The 6750-nt window shown below is 39.6% G+C and overlaps 1 pseudogene; it reads left to right on the top strand.

Moving 5' to 3' along the window:
* The first annotated feature begins 240 nt into the window (after positions 1–240).
* On the top strand, positions 241–5901 carry LOC147418852 (uncharacterized; annotated as a pseudogene).
* Positions 5902–6750: the final 849 nt, after the last annotated feature.

Below are 6750 nucleotides of genomic sequence, written 5' to 3'. Positions count from 1 at the left end.
GGAACTGACAAGCGAACCTTGAATAATTGACAGACATCATGATTCAGAAGGAAGACCTCTTCACCACTAATAGACTCAGTAACTTCCATTTTTACCTGTCCTCCACTTAGTGTAAGTGGATGTAAAGTAAACGCATTAGTTAACTCAAAATGCTGTTTCACAGAAATGAGAGAAAGCGCATATGTGTTGCCTTCAAAAATAAGGACAAGCTTTTGACCAACTTGTGGTCCGAACACTGTAATGTGTCTAGACATTGGAAGCAATCGTCTTAGAGAAGTTAAGGTGAGTGTAGAGTCTAAACTGATAAATAACATCAGGTATAGATGGTAGTCGTTATTTCGGGCGTCATTCTCAAAAAGCGGTGCAGACGGCTTGCATTCATAAAAGATGATCACCGAACGTTAAGCAAATCCGGTTCAAAATCTAAAAAATTCTTTAAAATCTTGTCAATAATTAAAAATCTGTCAAATCTAGTATATTGGTACTCTAAGTAGCATGACTTATGTCCAAAATCTTTTAAAATTTTTACAATAGGACCTCTTTCACGCAGTGCTCGAAAAAAACCTAGGTTAAGTATAATCCAAACCTACAAATTTTGAAATTAACATTAAAATTTTTGGTGTTATTTGATGTAAAAACCTTCAAAATTTGTCAATTTAGCTATCTTGGTCCATATACGAAGGTTTGTCAAGTTTTGGAAAAAAGTTTTTTACCGAGCCCTGCCTCTGTGTAATGTCCTACCTAAACCGGTTTCTCTGTTGCGCTTCTGCTTGAGAGCGTGCGTGCGAGGAGCCGTACGCAACCTACCCGTAGGAGCGCGCGCCGACGCGCGGTAGTTCAAACATAGCAGAACGAGCAGGGCAAGCTGGTTCAGGCGTTCTGGCACAGCTCTTAGGCTCACGCGTTCAGGCGCAGCAGTTCAGGCATAATTTTCAGGCTCAGGTGTTCGCGCAGCATTCAGCAGTACAGGCGTTCAGCCAGTTCAGAGCGTTCAGCTTTCAGCAGCTCAAGCGCAGTTCAGCAAGGCAAATTGTTCAGGCGATTCCTTGGCCGTAGGAGCGCGGTCGGCGCGCGGTGGTTCAGATAGCCACAAATTGTTCAGAAAAGAAAATCGTTCAGCAAGGAAAATTGTTCTGCAAGTTCATTTAGTAGGTCCGTGGCATTTAGCAAATCGTTCAGCAAGGCAAATTGTTCTGCAAGTTCATTTAGCTTCCGGCTTTAGAAAGGTCTTTGAGAGGTGTCAATGGCTGGCCGAAACTCCGAGTTGGCTCGAAGGGGTCATCCACCTACAAGGTGCTCATTGATGCTCAATCCATCCTGAACTTAGCTTAACATTTCCCTTCTATATTAGCTTGGCTTTGAAGGGGAATATTGCTCAATTTAATATCAGCTTGTTCTGTATGCATTTGATGTATAAAGACCCTGGCTAATTAGGTAGTTTGTATAACATCTTTTAATTGAGCTTAAATTAGAAAAAACCTATACATTTAAGATCTATAAAAAAGATACATTATGTGTTGGGCTAAAGATACATTATGTTTAAGATCTTTAAAACAGATACATTAGGTTGATTTGTGTTGGGCTAAAGATACACTATGTTTAAGGTCCTAAATTAATGCTTGGTTGATAGGTGTGTGGCCATAGGTGTGTGGACCTTAATTTATGCTTCATGAATTATGTTTATGAAAGAATTTTAAACACCAAATTTTTTCAAGTGAGAAGCCATTATGGGCTATAGTATTTTTTGAAATAATGCTCTATGTACAAAGGTAGCACTGTCCAAATTTCTTAAAGATTTCTGTTGTGTTTTATTTCAATATGGTGCCATATATAATTTGACTCTTTTGTAAAATTATTGTCTCCATGTTTCTTGTTGATGTTGAAACAACCCGAAACCACGTGGAAGATCACGAAGGGGGAGGAGTAACAATGCTTCTCTTTATGGCCAGGTAGATGCTAGTGATCAAATATCTTCAGTCTCAACTACCGACATGATAGAGGAAATTGAGACACAAGGTGAGGAGGTTCTTTCCATGGAAATGGGACAGAGCTCTCTACACGAAGTTGATGATACTTTAGCCCCCGAGGAGAATGGTTTACAGATTGTTCCATGGGAGATAATGGATGAGGTTACCGCAGCGTCTGAGATGGAAGATGAGCAAAATATCTTTATGCATAGAGGTGCATACATCCTTGAAATCACACGTGTTTTTAGTTGCTTTGATTGTCCCTCCATTCCTTTATGTAGATTGATTCCATATGCAAGAGTGAGAGGTTTGAGAGATGATCTCAGTGGATTGAAGGCGGCCTTTGCAAAAGAAGGTTATATGCCAGAGAAAGGAGCATTCATTGTCTCTTTGGTAACATGCAAAAGAGAGGAGAGTTTTGTGAATGGTATGTGTTAACACTTTTCATTTTTGTATTGATGTCCATGTGCTGTGAATGTTGTTTTAAGTTTGACTTTGTGAATGTTCTAGATGAGATAAAGGCTACATGGGATCCTCTTTGAAATGAAATCAATGAAGAATTTGAAGCCGAGTTAAAAAAACAAAGAAAGTTTCAAGATCTTACAAATCACATGTTCTATGTTTGGGAACGGAATCATCGCACCGTGGCTTGGAGGGAAGCAATGAAAGAGAAGTTCTCCACTTCAAAGGAGAAACAGTGTCGAGTCCTATGCACCATTATAGATCCCACTAAGGTGCCAGAGATTGCCTTGCTAAGCAGTTTACAACGAATGAACTTGTAAGTGTTGATGTTTCTTCTATCTTTGCTAACACTTGAATGTGAGTATCAACTGGTTTTTTGGTCTTTCAATGCAGCATGAACACTCATGCTCTTGTTGTCACTCATCTTCGTGATGAGATTGTCAATACGACACATATTTGTACAGCGGACCATGAAATGTATCTAAAGGGTTTGCCAGATAGAGATCAAAAACTTATTGCCGCTGTACGGAAGAAGAATGCCAAAGGTATAGAACCTTGGTATCCACTTACTCGACGGTACCTTGGCAAATTGGTCTATGATGTATGTGTCAGACTAAATGATTTTTACTCTCATTTAAATGCATGATTTCAAAGCTTATTAACGTATATTTAATTTTAGATTCAAATGACAAAAGAAAAAGAAAAGCGAGTTGCTCTTATCAAACAAAGCTTGTCTGCGGAAGAGCATCAGAAAGAAGAAGAGAGAATTTGTGAGGAGATTACTCACAAATATCAGGATCGAATTGGAAAGGTATGTAGATAACATGAATTCATGGCATTCTCTTGAGAAAAACGTGAAAAAGGTTACTTAAGTACTTGTCATATGCATTATTGAATTTTTCAGTTGCTTAACATTGTTGATCCCAATCTTGGGACGGATTGGCTAGCAAGAGTTTTGTCTTTGAAATAGGGTCTTGATAGTTGGGCTACGTTGGAGAAGCTGAACTTAATAGCACTTCAAGATGCCCCTGTGCAAAACAAGATTCATTGGGTTTCATTATTAGAAGCAGACAAGATTACAAGGAGTGCATATGGTCTGAAAAAGGGAGATCACGTCTTTCGCATGTAAGTATAGCTAAGATTAAAAGTACTAAATATATCATGCATTTATATAAAAGTCTAACTTTGTCTCCTCTTTTTATTTGGGATTGTAGCTGGCTTCGTAGAGAGGGTTTTTTGGCTCGGGTTTTTCAGAGGGCATTTCAGATTGTGTCTGATCTTTTGGATGTGCCAGCCGTTGTGCCTTTGCAGCATGACTGCACTCTTGCATTCTACTTTGAAGAAATTAAATTTGAGGTGAGGCCCTATCTATTTCCAATAGAGATGTCTCTTGGAGTGAAGACTAAGGATATCGATAAGCAGGCATTAAAGAAGGTGGATACATTGAGAATGGCAGCACAACGTTTGGCTTTCAGGTGAATCACTAACTGACTTAGATATATAATATTCGTTGTTATTGTTTCGTAACATTTGTGTCACCTAATTGACCTTTGTAGATTCTTCATGTTCTTGGTTGCCAAGAGTGTCTTGCCTGCCATGCCCTTTCTGGCTAGACAGTGGACTCAGCTAGCGATCCAAGACACAAGCATGTATCCCTCTACTATGCACACATTGACTCTTTGGGAGATAGATAATTGTCCATGGTGGATAGATATGGAGAAGGGCCATGTTCTTGGACGTGAAAGAGAGCTACAAGAGATGATATCGAAGGATGCTGCGATGAAGGTTCCTCCGATAGACATAGTAGAAGAGAGTCGTGCAGGTATGTTTGATCATGCTCATATTTGCCTATCTAAAAGTTATAGTGCTCTGATTTGAAGTTATCTATTTTAGCAATGCGCAACTCACAAAAGGAAAAGGACAGGGTTGTGGATCAGATCATTGGCGAGGAGGTGGAGCCACCTCCAGGTAAACTACAATTGCATTTGTTAATGCTTTCCTTCCACGTGGTTGATGCATGGCTTACTAAACCTCCTTGTAATGTCTCAGTTGCTCCTGGCACGATCGTGGCTCGAAGGAGTATCTCTTTTGTTTATATTATGGAGTCTCCATCTCATTGTCTCTCTAGTTCTATGGATACTCGATGCATGGCTATTGTTGGGGACTACATTGCCATTGCTGCAGACTATAGGGCGGGGATTCGTAATCTTGCATGGGTCCCTGTACACGAGCATCTTGTGCGGGCACGCTCTGACTCTATCTTGTATACCCACGGCACGAAATCAGTTTCATGGGCTGCAGATTTGATTTTCTTAGATCTTCCATTTGGTGGGTCCCTCTTAGGCTCCTCTACTTCACCTCGTTGGGACATTTTCACTGAGGATCATGTACGTGTTGGTGTTCATTTGGCATTCTCGACATTGGCGGATAGTGGATGGCTGTTGATCATGGTTTCTTTGGCAGGTCTATCTTGTTTATATTCATGCAAAAAAATTGTAATATTTGTGGTATTTATTATTGATATCTAGTTAAAATAACAGGAGAGGCCGTTGGTTGGGTGGAGAGATTTTCTCGTGCTTCGGAGATGGTGGTTCATCGTCGCATTTTAGTGCTCCATCATGGAGCATATGGTTATGTGGAGAGTTTTGGTGGTCGTGTGGAGGTGATACATTTGTTTTTACATCAATATTTCAGCACTTTGTCTTGTTGTTTGCTCTAATCGTGTGTCTTGTTTTGCAGTGTAATTGATCTATGCTATTTATGATTCACAGAGTGGGTATGCATCCACCTTGCTTTGTATCAGAAAGTGCTGCCTTGTTCTCCTGTCTTGGTATGCACTCTTCGGATTCTTTTATGGTGCATCACCTTCCGGAGCTCTCTTAGGTTAGATCATTATCAGGCGAGACATTGCGAGGAGGACTGCAACGGAGCCATTCTTTCATTGCATGTTTTGTGGAGATGCTTTGCCGATGAGGAGGTATTTGTTTGGAGCTTGGATGTGGCACAACCCCTGTACTAGCAGCTTGCTTGGCTTCAGGACGAGCATGTGTTGCAGTTGACATTGATGAGCCACTGATTTCAGGATATGTGTTACCGTTGCTTCGCCCTAGAAAGCAGGGCAGAGAGGAGGCGTCCACCTCTTTAGATATTGATGATGAGAGTGACATGCCATCGCGTGTCAATCCCTTTGACGACTAGTGAGGGCCCCTCTTCCTTTTGACATTGACATTGCTCTCATCTTTTTTGTCACTATTTTTGTATTAGTGTTGGTATTTATTGATCATCGATACTTCCTATATTACTTGTTTGGTGTTTAACTTCACAATCTTTTTTTTTTAATGGAAGTGCATTGCCGGTCTACGCAGAGCAGATGGCTAGAACCATGGCAGCTGATACGCGATACAATTCTTGCATCCCTGAGAGGTATCGGAGACATAACGTATTCATCGATGATGAGTGCGAGTCATCATAAGAACAATGGATTTATAACATTGGTGGATGTTAAAATTCAAATTCATGTCTTGTTTTGGATAAGTAGTATGTACTGTTTTGATGGATTTGGTTAAGGTTTAAAATCCTCATGTGAGGTGCCGTGAAGGTTTATGGTTATTTTTGAAATATTGCTTCATGTACAAGGGAGACTATGTCCAATTTTTTAAAAAAGTACTTTGTTTGTTTTACTTTGTTTCTCGTGAGAGGAGGCATAATGGTTATGGCCTTTTTTATTATTTTTTCAAGCAGTGATAATACCACAATTACTGATGTTCTAATATTTTGGATTGTGGATAAGTAGTATGTACTCTTTTGATGGATTTGGTTAAGATTTAAAATCCTCATGTGAGGTGCCGTGAAGGTTTATGGTTATTTTTGAAATAGTGCTTCATATACAAGGGAGACTATGTCCAATTTTTAAAAAAAGTACTTTATTTGTTTTGCTTTGTTTTTCGTGAGAGGAAGCATAATGGTTATGGCCTTTTTTATTATTTTTTCGAGCGGTGATAATACCAAAACTGTAGATGTTCTAATATTTTGGATTGTGGATAAGTAGTATGTATTGTTTTGATGGATTTGGTTAAGGTTTAAAATCCTCATGTGAGGTGCCATGAAGGTTTATGATTATTTTTGAAATAGTGCTTCATGTACAATGGAAACTATAGATCTTCGCTTGAGTTTTTCTTTGCTCACAAAATATTGCTCGGGCTATGGTAGGACTCGAGATTCAATACTTAGGTCGTATTATCTCTCACGATGGTATCCGTATGGATACAACCAATCTTGAGGTGACAAAAGGATGGCCTAACCCAAGGAATCTACATGAGCT

The sequence above is a fragment of the Adiantum capillus-veneris genome, chromosome 29 (genome assembly GCF_014529385.1).
Source record: "Adiantum capillus-veneris isolate H3 chromosome 29, ASM1452938v2, whole genome shotgun sequence".
In the NCBI taxonomy this organism is placed as follows: Eukaryota; Viridiplantae; Streptophyta; class Polypodiopsida; order Polypodiales; family Pteridaceae; genus Adiantum; species Adiantum capillus-veneris.
The sequence above is the reverse complement of the archived record's forward strand: the minus strand, read 5'-3'. Positions and strand labels throughout refer to the sequence as shown.